The sequence below is a fragment of the Dermacentor silvarum genome, chromosome 8, assembly GCF_013339745.2.
Source record: "Dermacentor silvarum isolate Dsil-2018 chromosome 8, BIME_Dsil_1.4, whole genome shotgun sequence".
NCBI lineage: Eukaryota > Metazoa > Arthropoda > Arachnida > Ixodida > Ixodidae > Dermacentor > Dermacentor silvarum.
The window spans coordinates 18,548,500-18,568,218 of record NC_051161.1 but is presented as its reverse complement, the minus strand read 5'-3'; the positions used below and the strand labels follow the sequence as shown (position 1 = coordinate 18,568,218).

The 19,719-nt window shown below is 45.0% G+C and overlaps 2 protein-coding genes across 3 annotated transcripts in view; one reads left to right on the top strand and one right to left on the bottom strand.

Annotated features, from left to right (window-relative positions):
• Positions 1-19,719, bottom strand: part of LOC119460727 (cell growth regulator with EF hand domain protein 1-like) — a 155,300-nt gene that overhangs the window by 58,924 nt on the left and 76,657 nt on the right. The window lies entirely within an intron of this gene.
• The window catches only part of LOC119460723 (uncharacterized), a 126,917-nt gene continuing 119,008 nt past the window's right edge, over positions 11,811-19,719 (top strand). Inside the window, exon 1 of the mRNA XM_049673168.1 lies at positions 11,811-12,294. The gene's annotated coding sequence lies outside the window, so the exon portion shown is untranslated. The remainder of the gene's footprint in view (positions 12,295-19,719) is intronic.

Here is a 19,719-nt window from a genome sequence, read left to right as displayed (position 1 = left end):
CACTTTCCAGGGGATAAATGTTTTGGCCGAGAGATAGTGTGATGACAAGTAACGCGAACCAATTACAGGAAAAACTGAATGAGGTCAATGGAAGCGCAGGGGTAGGCGATCTAGTTGGTGTCGTAATACGTCCGAGGCTAAAGCGCAACAATAGCGCTGGAAAGTGTATTCACCTGACATTTGACCCGCCTCCGAGAGAAGTTAGTTTTCAGGCATGACGAGAAAATGTTCCAAGTTTACGTCCACTGTGAGCACAGTCGCTTTTCCTAAATGGCGCTTGACTTTTCATAAGAGACTCGTTTTCCTGTGTCTTGAACCAAGATTAATCGCGTCCGGAGGAATAAACGTGGTGTGTCTTGAAAAACTTACGAATCAAATCAAATAATTAGTTTAACGTCCCAAAGCAATTCACAAGCCATTCACAGAAACACCCATGGTGCGGGAATACGGATTAACTTCGACTACCTAGGGTTCTTTTAGTGCACCTAAATATACGTACGTGAGCGTTTTCGGCATTCCGTCCCCGTCGAAGCGCGCTCGCTTCGGCTGGGATTCGAACTCACGACCTCGTGCACAGCAGCACAACTCTATAATAGCCCCGAGCTCCCGTGAACAAGGTTCACGTGACTAACACTGTACCTGCATGAATCAGGGCTTCACATTTTTTTATTGTACTATTCTTAATCAATATGGTTTACAAGATTCAATGTCTCCGTAAATGTGTAAGAAGTCTTGGTCAAGGAAACACACGGCAACACGCACGACAGCTGCAAACCCCTTCAAAGATCCATTTGAAGCACGGCAATCCGCACACGACAGCTTTCGATACGTGCATTGCTTTAGTGCTACCTGATGACATTGACTATTTGTAAATACGTATATAAACAAACGATGCCAGCGTCACTTCCATTAAAGCGAATAGGCGGCTTTTGTGAGAGGAAAGCTAAGAAGGACGACCTCTCTGAAGGCCGTCTTGCTAATCACCGCTATTCACTTTGTCAACGGTGTATAAGACTGTCTCTTCTTTAGCGATCGATTACGACTCTGCCAATTTCTTTACGACCTTGAAATTATGCAAGTCACATATCCTCAGTTCATCAATTCTGTATGTACTAAATTTTACCTCTGTATCTTTCTTTAGCTTCAACGTGAGAGCGATTTAAGGTGCGCACTAAGATTGATGTTACGGATGCTGAAACTCGCTTGTCTAGGACGTAGTATACTGCCTTGTGTATGAAAAAAAATAAACAGGATAAGGTGAACTGACCATTTATATTCCCGCTTCACGCTCAACAAGGTTGACTCGTTTCACGTATGTATATGTTTAACGCAGGGCAGCGCAGTGGCTTTCGTCAAAGCAAACATCAAGGATTGTTCTGCACCTTCTATTTCACTTCAGACGGACACGGATAGAAATATTTTCGCCGCACCACTGTGGAATGTTTGAGTCCCGATCACATTACGCCGATGTATAGAGTTCGAAATGTCCATAACGGCTGATAAAGGAGAAAAAAAAAGTGAAAGCATCCAAGAATGAAGACATTATTCGGATAAGCGAAGTTAAAGAAAGAAAATGCGAAGACTAGTCGCTTACCGAAGAAACGAAATACGCGAGAAAAACAGCTTCGACGTAGAGGTAAAAAAAAAAAAAAAAGAACATACTTAGATGGCATGCAGGAGCGGTTCGATGTTGGTATGGTCGCACGTAAGAGAACTTCTCTTTTACTTCTCACCTGCTCTGTCATGCCCACATATGAATTAGATAACTTTCACGACCCTTTTTTAACACCTGCGGTCCTTGAAGCCGCAGCGATTACGTATAGAATTAAACACAGTAAAAAAAAAAAAAAGTGCTAGTGCGACATTTAAGGCGTTATCCTGACTCGATCTTTCACCTACGAAATTCTGAAGTCGTGTTTTTTCGTCCTCTTTTATTATTACTTTTAATACGTGTTTTGAAGGTATTAGAGTCCGAGTCCAGACTACCTGCTCTAATTGCCTTTGTTTTCAGGGGACGACACTATATGATACGTTACAATGACAAAAATTTAGTAATGATTAGAAATAACGAGAAATATGCAGTTCACTAATATTTAAAAAATGTCTTGCGTGATAAGTTCATACATTAGCCCGCGGCCATTTGGCCCCTGTCCTATATCTTCACTATATTTGTTTCCGGGAGCACTCACTTAAAATCGAATGTGTACCTAATTTGAGTCAAGCACGCAATCTCCGCTAAGGGTTTCACATGTTACGATCCCTTCATGTTTCCGTTTCCCCACGTCGCCCACAAAATATACGTCAAACAATTAAAGGTATCTCTACGAGATAGTACAGGAGTGAATTTGAAGCCAATTTGCTTGTAGAATATATTCGTGCCTGCAGAGGTTTGCATATAAGGTGTTTTATTTTATTATTAACAGAATCTTTAGAATTCGTCTGTGCCAAATTACACTGTCCTACTCCTTGAACTGGATTACTCGAAGAGGCTGGCATTACTTGTACAAGAAATTGAAATCCACAATTGAGTAAGTAATAAGAGATCACTACGTAATGTTTAACTAATTACTTTAGGACATGCGTTGCGATTTACGAATTAAGGCGGTGAGCTAGCAAGGCATACACCACGGGATCGAATTCTGACGAAGACAAGTTTCTAGGTATTTGTTCCCAAATTCTGCGACCAAATTTCATTCGTGTTCTAATTATACTTTTACCCTCCAATGCATGAAAACGCATTTTGTTAAAAATCTAAATATAACAACCGCACATTCTACCGCAAATTTGACATTGCTTACCTCAAAACTGCTGCTAGTTCCAAAACTCCTTTCTGGTGCCTGTGCCTTGAGGCTTCAATTCGTGAATTGTAAAATGTACCTTTAGTAATTGGTTAACATTTTAATTGCTAATTATTAAAATAGTATTGATTAGTCAATTGTGCATTTTGATTTATTGTCCCTTTGATTAATTAACTTGGCTCAAGGACTGCAATCCTGTTAGCTGCCACAGGCGACATTTTAAAATTCTGCTTTACGATAAAATAAAAAAAGTAACAAAGATTGCTCGTTACAGCTGTAATGGTCTGCTATAAATCGTCCCTACGAGCTCTAGAGGAAGCTAACGTCCTTACTAACGGTAATACAAAAAAAAAGGAAAAAATAAATTTAAAGAAAAGAGGAAATAGAGAAAGCACTATAGTGTGCCCGGAATTCCTGACGATATCCACTCGTCTGATGGGTTAGGTGACAACCGGTTATGTGCCGAACCACCGAGAAAGGCGCGCGGAACGCGTGTGAGCTGAATTCCATTTATCTGAGATTCCACGGGCCTATCAAAAAAAAAAAAAAGGAGGAAAAGAATAAACAAACAATGATGAGGAAAACTAACGAGTTTACAACGGCGTTTGTTCCTTCTCGTTTGACGTTCGCAATGCGCTTGGCACGCTCCCAGAATGGACGGCCGGAGCGCGCGAACACCGTTCTTCGACTTGCGTAAGCGCTGACACGATGTCTCGTGGCAAGTTTTTGAGGGACCGGACACAGCGCGTGGTCAGCTAGATGAATGAAATTCCGACAGGATGCTGCTCTATTCGCTCAGAGGAAAAGGAGGAGAAGGTGGAGGAGAGGTGTCGCTTGCTGCAGGCGGACCTATCTGCCTTGCAAAAGTTGCCGGCAATTGTTCCACCTGAACGCCACGTATGAACCGCGATACGGTCTGAAACACTTCACAATCCTCAGTTAACATCATCAAGTTATCGAAAACAAGTTGACACGGAGCCCATACATTGCGCGCTTTCCGAACCACGACGACCCACTTTGTTCACGATTAGGGCGGCGCGAGAAATCGAATTAAGGGCACTGAATTGCGAGAAACGAAAGAAGGGAACCTTTTTCTGTCGTTTTTCTGTTAGTAAGGCACATAGTTTCGTTTCATTTCACTTCACGTAATTTCCTCTCAGAAATGATTGGAATAGGGCTAGTTTGTGAGGTTAACTAAGTTAAATTACATTCCGGGCTTTTACGTGCCACAACCATGATCTGGTTATGAGACACTCCGTAGCGGGGGACTCCGGACTCCAGCCATCCTTAAAAAGTGCAGCAGGGCTCTGTTGGCTTTCCGTTCTTGTCCACGGTTCCAATATCTTTTTCTTCCGCGAACACTCTGACGCCCGCATGGCTTTAAGCCGCATGCAAAGTATGTCTTTCGTCATGATATGAAGGGCAGTAGGCATTCGTAAAGAACGAGGAATCGCAATTGTGAAAGGATTACACGACGTGGTGTGCTCAGGAAATTTGCGACGATAGAGTACGATCGGCTGTCAAAGAGGCTGGGGTATAGCTGGAAATCTCTAGAAAAGACCTTCGTCCTGTAGTGGACCTATGTCGGCTAATTATGATAAAGTAAAAGAGGTTATGAAGCCTTCACTTGGAACCGGCTTGTCCCGGTCACGAAGTGAATAAAAAAAGGCAAATCACAAAACTATCGGCGTAGCTGAGAGCTAATACACCATTTTCTCTTGATATTTTATGGACTTGCCGCGATGCTACTGAGTTAAAATGAGCATAACACTGCGTCTTTCGGATGTATAGTAGTGCAGTATCCCAATAGCCGATGCCTGGTTATCTTACCCGTATTCCAGGACACCACCACAGATGACGGCGATCGTGTGCCGTAGCAGCCGAGGCCATAAATATAGCTCGAATAAAAATAAATTTAGACGGTCTTTGATAACGTGTAGAAATCGTGTATACCGTTCTGCCTTCTTACTGTGGCAGGCCACACTCAAAAGTCAATTTTCTTGCAAATATTTGATTTTTTGTTTTTATATATTAAGATCCGCCAAAAATTTTGCTACATATTGCAAAAAAAAAAAACAGTATGTCCCCATCACAATTAGTTTGGGTGTTACAGCGAGTTTTTGAACCCTTACCCTCGAATTGCGAAACTGGAACTAAATTGCATTGGTTTGGAGATCAGTTATGTTTATTATATATAATTATTATTCTTAGTATTTTTATTATCAGCTGTCTGTATTATTAAATCGTATCCTTATGCTTGGTTATGCGTTTACTATTCTTCTAAAATCTCTATAAAAACGGCCACAAGGGGAATCCTGCACGCTCTAAGAATGATGTTTACCTTGGTCAGGCGTCGCTTAGCTGCTGTAGTTGCAAATTGCGATTTCTCAACGCTCGCGGGTGCAAAGGCATAAAAAGTAGACCATTTAGACCACGTTTTGAGTAGTATGGCAAAGGTAAGAGTGCAGAGAAGACGGAAACGTAAGTTTGCCGGCAACCAACACACGACGAAGCGTCTGTCTCCTGAGCTAGTGGACGCGGGCGTTTCAGCAAGTGCCAAGAAGCTTGGGAACATCGAGAAAATCTACGAAGCTCTATTGCCAGATTCTGCTCTCCAAGGGAACAGGATAGTTGACTTTGATATCCTTTCTTCAGTTTTTTTCCGCGCTAGCATGCCCTGAATGCAACAATTCATCACTGAAGCTGGAGGAACGCTCTCATCAAGGGATTTGCTCTACCTGTGCGGTTGTGTGTGCTGTGTGTGGATTCGAGCATTCGTTCAACACATCCAAAACAACGGTGCGTGCTAACTTTCTTTTCCGCCTATATAAAGTTTATAGACTGTGTAGAAACAAACATTGTTACAAATTGTATTTCCTTTGATCGATAAGGTCCATTGACTTCCAAGTGGTTTCATTGCAGAATTTTTATAGGCAGTAGTGGACATGAATTGTAAGGCCAGAAGTTCATTAGCAGCGCCCAGTAACGCCACTGCCCTCTGGAAGCGCATTTGTTGCGTACAATTACGACTTTAGTAGGTAGTCGTGTTTGCTAACATCAAAGCGTTTAACGATGTCAGGCTCACGAGGACCCATGTGTTCCATTATTTGGATCGAAGACACAACAAATAAAGCGGTGCACGACCCCCTGTGAAGTGTCCTGCTGTTTAAAGTGCAGCTGATGTTCGCCATCTGCCGCCCTTACGTCTGCAGGAACAAAGACAATCGAGATGAGCAGACACTATGAGCGACCAGATTGTGGGGTCACCGGACACAAGGCTATCTGCTTTGCTTCATGGACTGCAAGCTCTACAATCGCCGCCACCAGAATCTCTGTTATGACACTTGACGAGTTATTCTTTAATCAACAACAACAACAACAACAACAACAACAACAACAACAACAACAACAACAACAACAACAACAACAACAACAACAACAACAAACAGCAGGAACAAAAAGAAAAGAAAGCAATGGCAACACCATGGCTTGTTTTTGGAATAAATGACCATTAGAAATCAATTTTGCGCACATCTTCTCTTCCACGAGTAAACAAATATTTGCACCCTTGTTAACAGTTATGATGTTGCGAACTTAAACATGTGAGTTACTTAACATGGCGTTCAAACATCTCTGGTAAACATGTTTGTAACATTTACGCGTTGCAAATATAAATTAACAATCGAAACTGGATGATGTATCACAACGCAAACAAACGTTACCGAGTAATGGGATACAGTAAAGACACCAACTCAGCAGAAGGTATATGGTGTCATTGTGGATATTCGATGGTTCGCTTCGGAAAGCCGTATAGCCTCAAATGTTTGAGGCTATGGAAGGTTAATCGATTCGTTCACTCTATTCCTATGTCAAGGAGCCGTTGCCCTTGCGTCGTTATCTTCTGTCATTGAATCGAGTCCGCTTTCCCTACGCTTACTGGGTTAAGAAGAGGAGGAGGAAAACTACGAGAAAGGACGAAGCAGGCAAATGCAAGACCGCACGCGAGCAGTAAATACGTGAAAGCGCGTGGACGCCAACGTGCGCCCAAGTGAACCTGTGTCGCGTCCTTCACTGTAACCACCGCATATTGCTGAGAGCACGAGGAAATTCTCGCTCTGCCTTGCAGCACGTTGCACTCCTCGGCTGAAGCTAAAGGTTTCAAGCCTTCTTACGCTGTTCATCTTTGCACCTTTGTAAATGTAGCCGAAATGCGTGTCGGATCTATGAGGAGCTGGTTCCACTCACGAAACGCCGGCGCTGCTAGAGAACCTAACCTAACCTATCCTAACCCAAGGCTTCGGTGACACGTGCACTTTCCGTGACCACTGGAACGAAAGGAGCATTGTAATACGCAACCCTTATTGGCTCCCTTCCGTGAGCTGGAGCAACGAAGCCAATAGGGCTCGCGAATTTAACTGTGGCCTTTGGTTTCGATGATCATTGAAAGTGCGCGTGTGACTGGCGAGTTACATAACGTAGACTTATGTTCAGTTGACCATACCCTACCCTACACTTGGGGCGAGGTTGAGAAAGAGAAAGAAAGTAGAGAGGCATATATACGTACGGAGCATTCGTACGGGTTGTCCGTTTCTGTGCGCCACAGAATACGGGTACCAAAATTGGAACATCTTTTCGCAGATTACCGGAAAGCGGCACCATATTCAACGTAAGATGTTGAGCAAACTCGTAAGTATCGAGACGCATAAAACAAAGGTTCCAGATACTATCATGGTGTAAAAAGAACGTTTACGTTACGTGAATCATCAACCGCTCTGATGCTATGGTGTTTTTCAAATCAACAACGCTCCCCCTTCTTTAAAAAAAAGAAGGAAAAAAAAAGAAATAAACGAGGCTGCCCGATTAGATCAGCTCATGGTTTTCCGCGTTGCTCAAAGCTTATGCACACAGCGGAGTGAAAGTAAATCCTACGACCGCTGACTATAAAACCTCAACTTGGTTTGATTGGTTGAACTATGGGACGAAAGTAAACCGGCTCAGATGAGAGGCACCATTCGCGCGCTTCTTTAGCAAGCAGCTGCCATTATGTTCTCTTTATTTATTTGGTCGCTTTTTCCGTAGTCCTCCTTTCGTGAAGAACGAAAGAAAGAAAGAAAGAAAGAAAGAAAGGAAGAAAGAAAGTAAGAAAGAAAGAAAGAAAGAAAGAAAGAAAGAAAGAAAGAAAGAAAGAAAGAAAGAAAGAAAGAAAGAAAGAAAGAGAAAAAGAAATAAATCACGTGTGGCTCAAACCGGGGCCGCACATTTCAGCTTCGCTGATTTTCCATCTGTACTGGGTGCATGGGTGGTAATTTTTTTGTAAACTTCTGCCTCAGTAATACAAAATAGAGAGCGACAGAACACGATTACCCTATGTTTACGCGTTTAATGGTGAAAAAAATGAGGGGGGGGGGGGGGGGGGAATGGCTGGCGGAAAGACGCAGCCGGGCCCCCATTTCTATAACAGCCGTAAACGCGAGAGCAGATGGTGGAAAATTTTCACACAGATACATACGTCGGCGTTTGCAAGAAAACATTTGGCGTTGCATTACAAGTCTCGGCGGTCAAGAGGTGCCGCGCGTTCTCGGATATTGTGTAGCTGATGTTCGCGGAGGTGTTGAAGCGTGCTGGACGTATTAATTGAGTACGTCTCGCCACATGAAATACACAAGGCATTTGCTCTTTCTTTTTAACTATGCGGAAAGGTAGGTAACGTGTGCAGTTGCTAGGACAGACTCAGCTCTACAGCTCTAATGATCAAAATAGTGCTGAGCAAATCCAAATCAGTAAGTGTGAATGCTGAATTTGTTCAAAATGTATGATATCTGAACGGTTTAATGAAAAGATGAACCTTAGTCTAACAACATAAATTCGCGAATAAAACGTGAATGTATAATGTCATAACAACACAAACTTCAGCAGCTAGGCCAGACTTCATAACGAGATGGAGCTCTGAAGCTAATTGTGCGATATATTTTTGTCGAATAGGCAAAGACAAATTGACGATATTTTTTTTACAGAGCAAAGGGAACGTGCCACTGAGAACGTTTTTCTGCACTTAGAGCAAATACTTGTGATCGGAGTCAAGTTCCGTTTTTTGCAAGTTACCGGTATTTATGAGTTCTTACTCGTGGAATTTTTAGTTTGCTGTGTTTTGCCGCCATGAAAAAAATACCATTAACTAAGCGAAAACATACTTGGAAAAGAACAGTAGTATTGCTAATTTGCCTATCTTCAGCCATGGAGGTTGAAAGCGTAGATAACGGTTTTACTATCCCTTACGGCTTACTTGAACTCAAAGAATTGTCGCATCGTAATCATATCGTTCCTATTCGGTCACAGTTTGCGAGCAACACATGTCGACGCCGTTACGAACAATAATATCGCAAGCCCGGACTCGTGAGAGTACAGCTGGTTGGCAGATAACAGATATTTGCGACACTAAAGATGACGTTACTTTCAAATTTGCATTCTGTGTACCTATACACCCATAAACCGTACTCGCTTGCGCCTACGGTGTTATTCCGAACGCTGTCGAATAACCACCATGTTGTTGTCCAATTCCACCATGTTGGCGTCTTGAGCCAATCAGAGAAGCCGCAGCAGCCCTGTGCACCAATCAGACATGAGAAGATGGCGAATTCGACCAGTATGGTGGGATTTGACAGTGCCCAGAATGAACCTCTGGTTAGAAAAAAGAGGAAAAGAGGGGATGGATATAGGTAGAACTCATTGACAAGTCTTGGTGGATGGTTCTGAAGTCACAATAACACTTTAATGACACAGACTTCCTTAGCGAGTTACCTCCACTTAATGCAAAAGCAAGGCAGTGCAGACACGGACACAAGAGGAGAGAAGTGGCGCTCGTGTTGTCCACTTCTTTCCTCTTGTGTCCGTGTCTGCACGCCTTGCTTTTGCATTATGAGACCTTACAAAGTAGCTCAGCTTTCTGTCGTTCTAAGCTTCACTTTTCTGCACCGGGTATGTGTGCTCCCAGCCTTCTTCATGGCCGATACCAAAGATCGTTTGCGGGCCGATCCGGGTCCGATCCGTAAGGCAATGCAGTCTTAAAATGGGTGGCGTTCTCGTAGGTATGTTCAGTCTAAGAATCTGGCCGATACCGATGGTAGTGCAGCCTAAAGTTGTGGACCGATCCCGAAGGTAGTGCAATCTGAAAATGTCGGCCGATTCCGAAGATAAGGCAGTAAAGGAACTTAAGCAGTCATACGTTCCTCCTACTCCCCTCGAGCGTGAGGTGATGCGCTAGAGTATCGTGCGCCAGAGACCGCTTGCCCTTCTCATTGTCTTTGATCGACTCCAACTATACGTTAAATCAGCTTCCAACTTCTTTTTATTATATTTTTTCCTGCTCACGCGCACGTGAGTCTGCGCGAATGAGCGCACGTACATATGCGCGTATAAGCATGCGCGTTCGTTGCGTGTTTATCGTCATGGTTTGGTGCTTGCCTCATCTATTACCCTCCACTCGGACTAACTACACCCTTTCCAGTTTTACGTCCCATGCGAATCTTCTGCCACCGTTCGGGAGGAAACAGATCTGCTTGCGCTGGTCTTACGTTTCCGCCTGTCTGGAAACAGCAAGCGTCGCATTTCTTCGCCGCTCTCCTCGGCATGCCGCATGCCCGGAGTCGCAGTGTCAGTTTTACTCTGCGAGTTGGTCTATAGTGTGCTAGTTTTGACCTAAATGCGTTCCGCGCAGTTGCTAGTGGCAACGGAAACGCCATAGCAAGCAGTTCCACCGTTAATAACAGCACGGTTATCACGCGGCGTGAACCTGACGCGGCGATGTCTAGCGACGGCACGGCGAAAACAAGTTGAAAATGCGTTCCATGTGGTTATCGATTGAGGCGTCTGCCGTTAGTCGCCTGGCTATGTTGGCTTCGGTTTCACTGACAACCAAGAACAGGTGTGTTGAAATGTGATAGCAGTTTTAATTTACGCATTTACATATATATATAATTTAGAGTGTACCGTTGTCCCAAACAATAATTAATATTTGTTCTAATGCTCGCTGTATTTAACGCTGCGTGGCTGGCGCTTCCCTGTACTTGACGTAGAGTTTTCGAAAGTCACTGTTACCTACAACAGGATGTCAATAATTTGCAGTGGAAAAAGTACACCATAAGATGCGCTGCATCATTAAGAATGGTAATGTCATCAACGCAGGACTGTCCGGAAGCGTCATTCCAGGCGTCTTTCTTATGTACCAGATCGAAAATGGCTCAAGCGGTGTCCAAACTGCAATCACTTTCTTCGCCTTTGTAGGCGTAAAGCGAGGCTCATGGCCTGCTAACGAGACACGAAGGTCGTCGAATACCAACGCAAACCGGGAATGAGTTACGATATCGCTATAGAAAGCAGTCGAAGGTCAACGCTACATTATTATGCCGCAGCGTCTCCAAGCACCACGCTGGAATCCGTCGGCGCAAAACGGCAAGGAAGAAAGCGCTCTCCGTCCGCATTTTATTGAAACCCGTTAAGGAAACGCCGCAGGACGGGGAGGCGACGAATACTTAGGTAACGGCGAAGGCCTGGACCAGCGGTTGAGTAGTCGGGCAACGATAACCACGTCTTCGATGTTTGACCCGCGTTGCCCCCTCCGAATCCTCACTCAGTCACAGACAGGGAGGAGCGAACGGTCAGAAATGCAACAGCTTCCAACGAAAAAAAAAAAAAAAAAAAAAAAAAAAACGAACGCCAGACGGAAGGGCAGAAAATACGGCGGCGACGGCGGCGACGATTGAAAAGCAAAAAATTAACGCTACAACAACAACAAATGCGTCTGGTCCTCAGGTGAGCGGATGAAGTAGAAAGAAAAAAATGTGAGAGAAGGCCCAGCCAGATGCGGAGGAGGGTATAGAGAAAGGAAGAGAAGAGTCAGGGAGGGAAGGTACGAGAGAAAGAGAATGCGCCTGAGCTTGGCGGGCCGGTACGCGCGGAAACGAGCTTCCCCGCGCGACCGACGGGTGGAGCGGCGGTGCTCCGCGCGTCGCGCCGTCGGCTCCGGTGTGTGACCAATGGAGTTGGGAGGTTCGGAGCGTGGAAATTTCCAAAGCCCGCGCACGGATCCCCGGCGCCTGCTAAGAAAGGCGCGCTGTTCTGACCGGCGCGCCGCAAAAGAGCCCGGCACGCAGAGATCGGCGCAAGCGCGGAAGCAAGTGGGGGACGGCTCCGCGCGCGGAAAACTCAACTCGCGAAAAGAACAACTCCGTCGCGCCTCGCCGCTTACGGAGGGAGTCGAACCCACGCCGAGGGCCATTCATTATATCCCCCCTCAGACAGCCCGCCGGACACGCTTTAGTTCTCTTTTTTGGCCACCTTCATTCTGACACGTCGTTGGAGGTTTTCGGCCTCGCCAAGCCACCCACACCTCTCGGCTCATTCAATAAGCGCCGCCGGCGTCACGAGCGCAGCACGTCTCCCAGCATCTTCCTCATCCGAGTCCGACCAGGAGAAGTCACCGACAGACCATCACGCCGAGGTGAGAACGCTTTATCGAGTTCCTTATTACCAGTCTTTTTTTTTTTTTCCTCCTTCTCGTTCCGGTATTAATTTTATCCTCCAAATTTGGCTGAATAGTACCCCGCCCAACCCTCCTGTCCAATCTCTTTTCTCCCAAGCGAACTTTTACGCGTTTAACGTCAACGAATTTTGCACTCCGATCGGTCGGTAATGCGAGCATACTGTTGCGCTCGGCCATGGGAAATTTCCGTTCGGCCGGCTGTGTTTGAAAAGGTCAGGAAATAAATGCTCTTTTTGTTCGGCCGTTTTCCTCGCATCAGAGCTGGCAGTGCTCACGCTGCTATGGAAATGATCCACAACGCATTTGTGTGCGTCATGTCTTGTCTCCGATTTGAATAATCTCGCAGCTGTCTTCCCCATAGGTGACCGCTGCGGAGTGTTTGCGCGTCGCAATAGTCCAATGCGCTTCGATTAAGATCTGAGAGCGCTCGGTAAGGTTGAACTGTCCGTACCGGTTTACTTCGCGCTTTAACTGTTATCGGAAAACAATTCAGAAACCGCGTTTGCGGCAGTCAGTGCTGCCTCCTTAACATCGCTGTACCTTACGACATTACGACGACATTTGTTCTTTCTTCGACCGCTTAAGTGGGAAGTTTATTACGACGTACGCTTGTTTTTCTCATTTAGGCAGAAAACGCCGCGAAGCTTCATAGAACTGGTAAATAAAATTGGCATCTCTCATATCGGATCGGTGAGGACGCCTCTTCGAAGTTTTACGCAAGGCGAGGTATTTGCGCAAGTTCACTCAGAGAAGGCAGATGAAGAGCTTTTTCTCGGCACGTGAAGCATATAAAGATAGCTTTGCGCAGATTTAGGCTGCGTTGTTAATACAAGCGTGACTCATCCTTCGAATTACGTATCGTACGCTACACTGCATTAAAACGAAATGAAGAAAAAAAGAAGAAGGAAGAAACACTGCTATAATCTTGAGTAAATCCGTCTAGAGCATAACCAGGACTTCGAGTGGATTTGACTGCTTTGCCGTTGCCTGTCGGGCAAGGAAGGCATTTAATTTCTGCGTGAATACTAGCGAGGTAGAAGCACGCCATCAGTGAGTCCGTTTCATTAGGCAACCCGTTCACAGCTGCAAGGTTTGCGGCACATACCATTAGAAAAAAAAATGTAAATAAAATGTAAATAATAAAATAACACATTGCTTTGTTTGTCCTGTGCTCTTGCTAAGTCTCCGTTTTAGTAGCGCTTTTTCCGTCATAAATAAAAGGGCTCTTTATTTATTTAGGAGCAGTGGCCGTCGCGATAGGTTCACCGACACAGTGAAAATTGGACAAAAGTTCTTTTATCTTTGTTTTTGACAAAATTGTGACAGCAGCAGTGTATGAATGAATCAACGTACAAGTATTGCGCTCTATTATTAGAACGCCTTGTTGCATAAAGCAACAAGTTACGTCACTATAAATGAGAAGGACGCCAGTGTTTAGTCACTGCTAAACACAAATATATATATATATATATATATATATATATATATATATATATACTCTTCGACAGCTCGTTCATCACGACATATTAAACTTCGCTTATCGTGGGATTGTAAAATATAACCTTTAAGAAACAAGCGCTTGCTCAGGCTCGGTCATATCAACACTGCTATCAGTCTTGGTTAGCGAGGCTGTAAAGCAGGCGGCCTGTAGGCAACCAACATTTACATATTTATTCGCTTATGCTTGCATCAGAAAAGCCCTAAAATCAGTACTTAAATCAGTACTTCCAGTACTTTCCGGTACTATTACGTACCTTCCAATAAGCCGTGAGACATGTTGCTTTCGTATACAGTCAACATAGTAGATTATAATCTACGAGCCGAAATCTTCTTACTGAAAGTAAAGCAAATGATATGATAAAGAAGTGCAATACTCTACTGAAGCACCTAACACCATTATTACAAGGAGGTCAGTGGTCCAAGGAAAATCTATAACGAAAAAAAAAAAGTTGTGTGTGTGTTGTGTGTGTGTGTGTGTGTGTGTGTGTGTGTGTGTGTGTGTGTGTGTGTGTGTGTGTGTGTGTGTGCGTGTGTGTGTGCGTGCGTGCGTGCGTGCGTGCGTGCGTGCGTGCGTGCGTGCGTGTGTGCGTGCGTGCGTGCGTGTGTGCGTGCGCGCGGGGGGGGGGGGGGGAGTGGAGTGGAGGAGTGGGGCAAATAAAGATGAGGATGATTATAGCACTATCCTGGTAACGACGTGAGTTCTATTAGCCATTGTAAACCCGCGATTTGATGAGTGCGATCGAAAGTCAACTAAAGCGTGCAAGGTTTGTCTGCCACCTGCGAGATAAGAAAGAACAGTAGTACATGTAAAGACTGATACTACAGCATTTAATAAGCGCTGATATCAATGATAAAGCCATAATATCAGCCGCATAGTATGTGCCGGAAAAGTACCAGCTCTCTCGTTGATCTTGACGCCAGCAGGCTATCACGAAAAAAATGGGGCGATTGCACGTACAGCCTTATTGCTGCTCATAAAAATAATTTCAGCGCTCACTAAAGAAATTCTCGGAACAATGGGCACACACTTTCAATTATCACGGTTTAATTTTGCGAAACAGATTCTTAAGGGATTGTAATGAAATATTCAACTAATTATACGCTTTTTCCTAAGAAATGAATAGTCGAAGTCAAGAATTTTACTGGAATCACATCGTTGAGTATTGAGCTGTTTACGTCTGTAACAGCTTTAGTTACTAACGGTGTGAACCAATAATAATAATAATAATAATAATAATAATAATAATAATAATAATAATAATAATAATAATAATAATAATAATAATAATAATCTGAAGCAGCAGAGGAAGTCAAATACTTTATTTAGTACGCTAACCCAAAGTCAAGATGACGGCCGATACAATGTGCGATCAAATTTGATAAACCAAGGTAAAGAGCGCCTCAGGCAGGCCGACCGACATTTCGATAGGTGGGCCTGTGTTAGTTTCCTTACATTACTTTCGCGCTTCCGGCTTTTTCTTTCTTTTTTTTTTCTTTTTTTTTTTTTTTTTTTTTTTGCCAGCCAAAAGATCAACTTGGTGGCTCCGAGTACGCGGCCGTCAATACGTCGGGAGTGGCACTCTCGGCGGCTTTTTCGCGTCGCACAAGCACGGTTTGACTGCTGTTTTAAACATTACCGACGCGCAGTTAGACCTTGCTGCGGGTGAAAGCTGCCACGGCATCGCCGCTGGACGATACGAGGGAAAGAATTATGACGGCTGCGTTCGCGCTCATCCGTTGTATTTAGCTTCTTTTCTTTCTTTTCTCTCTTTTTTTTTCTCTTTTTTTTTTTTTCAAAATATGAGCAAGGCGGGCTTTCTCGCTCTCCCATCGAAGCCCGTGTTCTGTGCACGCGGAGACAGCGCTCTTCCACGGAACGGCTGCACTGTGTGAACGACTGCAGACTTCAGCGTGATTTTTTTTTTCTTTGTCGTTTTAATGCGATTGCCTTATTGGTATACTTTGGGGGTATCCAAAAGAAAGCGTGGGCCGACCCCGTAGATAGTGCAATATCTTGTAAACTGGCCCGCTGTCACGTTATGGTGGGACCAATAATCGCTATGCTGTAGAATGTGGTGCAGAAGAGTTTTATAGCATTTAAGTAACCGCATCGCGAAAGCTTCCCTTGACATAGAATCCAGCATGTATATATATTTATATATGTATCCTGATTCTTTTATTTTGCGGCTATGCACCATGCACGGCCTTGATGTGGGTGCTCTCTCACTCCATATGACTGTTTTCTCCTTACCCCCCGTCCCGTAGTGCAGGGTAGCAAACCGACTATTCCTCCTGGTCAACCTCCCTCTTTTCCTGTAGTCTTCTTTCTTTCTTTTTCGCTCTTCGTGTTTTGGCGCCGCTGCTGCAGCTGGTGGTGGTCGCTCTTCTTTACACTACCCCCCCCCCCCCCCCCCCCATCCTGCCCCCCTTCTCATCTTCCTCACGTCCCCCATCGCGATCGCAACGTCAGTTTCATTTCGAACTTCGTCGTGTCGATTCCGCATCAACGTGCTTTTTGCACCGCAGCTGCGTATTCGTAAGCCAGAGGAACTGAGAACAATAACGAGCGCATGGCCCACTGGTTGCGTGTCCGTCAATCCGTGGCCGCCGGTGACCATTCTTTCGGACAGTTCTCTATCAGAGAATAGCCGTATTTGCGGAGTCACTCTCCGTAAATTCCACACGTCTCTCGCCGCACAACTCGAAAACAAAACAAAAAAAAAAACATTTTTTTTTCAGCACATTAATGGTGTTTTATTACGCGAGCCTGAACTTATGCGGGCAGGGGGGAGTGCCCTCAGGGGCAGTGTCCCTTCTAATATTATTTTTCTTTTTTACTCTTTTCTGTACATTTTATTACATTGTTATTATACTCTGATGCCACTTGCGGTCGGTGACAAGCTATGTACACTTTGTAATTGCTCGGCCGTGCGCTAGAAAAGCTGAATATGCTACGCTACGGTTCGATTCGAGAAGCTTTCGTCGCTTCCCGTGTTCAGAGTGGCAGCAGACTGCTCGCGCGCACGCGCGCAACACGGCTTCTGTGTAAACGACACGTTACAATACGGATTGTGTCCATCCATATAGCTCCCTTCCATTTTATGTATAAATGAGTTCCTCTTTATACTTAAAATGTATTAAAAAGCGACGTGCATTCTTCTCTTTGCTTTAACTGGGGATAGCGAAAATTGGGGGCGCTGGCCACGCACCTCGATATTGTTCACGGCGTCCGTGTATCGTAGTGACATCTTACATTGTTTCATGATGCAGGACGGGCGACAAAATATTTGTATGCCTCTTGAGCATACTCCGGGCGCGCAGTGTTGACGGTGTCGGGAATCGAACCCGGGTCATGAGGCGAGAGCTTGCAACGGCTGCTGGACCGTCGACTGCGCGGGCAGTGATCTCTCCTATTGTCTGTCGCATCCCGTGGCACCTGCCAGCCGTGTCAGTACAGTACACGCGAGAAAGATAGTAATAGGAGCGGTGAAGGAGAACGATAGTGCTGAGTCATCCCTTTAAGGAAATATTTTAGACCATCAGATTCTGCAGGTTGCGTATATATTAATTAATCTGGCCTCTAACACAGTCGTCTTATTGGCTAGGAGAAGTATGGTGACCTCACCCTAATCTCATTTGATTTAATGGATGTAATCATCCGAACATTAGTCGAAAAAGCAGTATTAAGTCATACGTCTTCTGTCGGTCCATAGATCTCACTTAAAAACATCTCGGCTTCTTTCTGTTATACATTGTGAAAATAAAATTTTGCAAATGTGAATGGCTCCTACAATAACCGAAGTTCCCGCAAGCATTTGAGATGTGACGTCACTCGGGAAGGTAGGCCGAGAGCCTTTCGTGTAGACGTGCTTGAGCTGTGACACTCAAAGGTGTCTCGTTTGTATCCGTTCTGGAAATGGTTTTTTTTTTTTTTTTTTTTCTGTCTTTGTCGGAGACTGCGAGTTCTCGGCACGCTGATACTGATATCTCCTAAAGGTTATGCGCACCTAAAGCGCATGTTGGAATCCATGTGATGCGATTCAATAAATGTTATACAACTAAATCCGATGCGTACAATGCGTTTTAACGTCGATGCAGACATGCCACGTGGACTAAGACGATGAATGATGGTCTGTCGAGGGAAGAGTGGTGTCGAGAGGTGCATGGCACAGAGAAGACGCAGGTCTATAAGGTCTATAGACCTTATGGGAACGTACACACTTCAGTTTTCATTCAGCGGTACGGGCAACTCTCAGGGCACTAATCTTTCACTCCAAGGCATGTTTTTCAACGATAGTGGGTGCTCTTTAGGTGACGTCGCAGTCCGAGCGCGCAGTGGCCAAGAAGACGCTGCATGGTGCGATTTTTGAAAGGAGGCTCTCACATGAGTGAGAACACTTAGGAAAGGCTGCTTCCGGACATGTAGTACTGTCGCGCGTGCTGCAGAAGCGAACAGTGACAGGACAATACTGCCAGTAGCGCGCAGCTTCAGGCCTACTTAGATAGAGTAGGTGCGAAGCGCACGCGTTCTGTTGGCCGTTTCTATGATGCGCGTTTGAGCTACGCATACGGAACCGCTAGGGCTTGGCTTCAATTCAAATAAATGTCAACTGTAAGTCATTCATTAAGGAAGCGTTAGAAGCTTAAGCGGCGTGTAAACCAATGCAGCTAAAGAAACACCACCTCTCGTTCTAAGCGCTTTCTGGACCAAGTTTCGGCTTAGCAGCGTTTGATGACGTTGTATGTTGTGCTGGTTTCATCTTTGTGCACCGGTGGCGCGCGGAGGCAATGTGCGCCAGTGTGCGCCAGTGGCGCACCAATGGGGGGGGGGGGGGGGGGGGGGGGGGATTCGGGGGTTGTAACCCCCCCCCCCCCCCTGAGGCCGACTTAACCCCCCCTTTTGTTTAACCCCTTTTCTTTCCTTACGCATTTGAGTGCTGCAAGTAAGATGTAAGACGCGCAATCGTCTGCACACTCGCAAAAAGCGCATTTTTTTGACAATTTCCCGTGAAGAAATCGAAATTAGTGCTGTTAAGATGGTATTGGCAAACTGTCAACCCCCCCCCCCCCCCCCCCTGGCAGAGATCCTGGGTGCGCTACTGGTGTGCGCTGCCTTGCTGATTAAGTGATAATTGTTGTTTCTTATCACATGTAAATTACACATCTGGAGAAACGAAATTGTATTAAAAGTAGTACTTAAAGTGTACTAAATGAAATGTGAGGATGTACGTCGGCTTTACGTTCCAACGTCGATTACACTGTCGCTTGAGATAAAGTTCCAGGGACTGACGCACTCTTCATTGCAGACACTTTATTTGAACGTCTCAATCTTTTATAGGGAGCACACTATCATATCTCGCAGCGGCCCTCCCCGCTAAGTGCGACTTCATTTGCCGTTATCATCTACTATTGCACCCAGTATCACGATTGCGGAAGCTTTGCGCACTATATATATAGGCGGAGGTGTAAGCAAGAACACCAGCCACTTAAAAAAGTAATGCTAGTAAGTGACAGCAGCTCATGCTTTGATTAAACAGTTAAGAATTTAGTGGAAAATTGCATCTCTCGATATGGATCGGATAGTTCTCTGTATTCGTAATCATAATTATGAATGTATCCATCGCACCGATAGTACGTCTTCGAACCTACTTCTCCATTCTAATTCGTCACCTCGCATTCATCTTGTGTGCATGTGTCGATGCGGAATAAGCTCGAAACGTCATCAATAATTCGGTACCGCATGTGGTTGCTCGAAGGATGACGCCCTCTGTTTTGTCGTGTATGCTGGCATGATGACGCCCTCTGATTTGTTGCCGTGAATTATATCCTGATGACTTGAGTCATGTAGTTTTTGTTTCCATGATGGAGCAAAGCTCAGTTGCA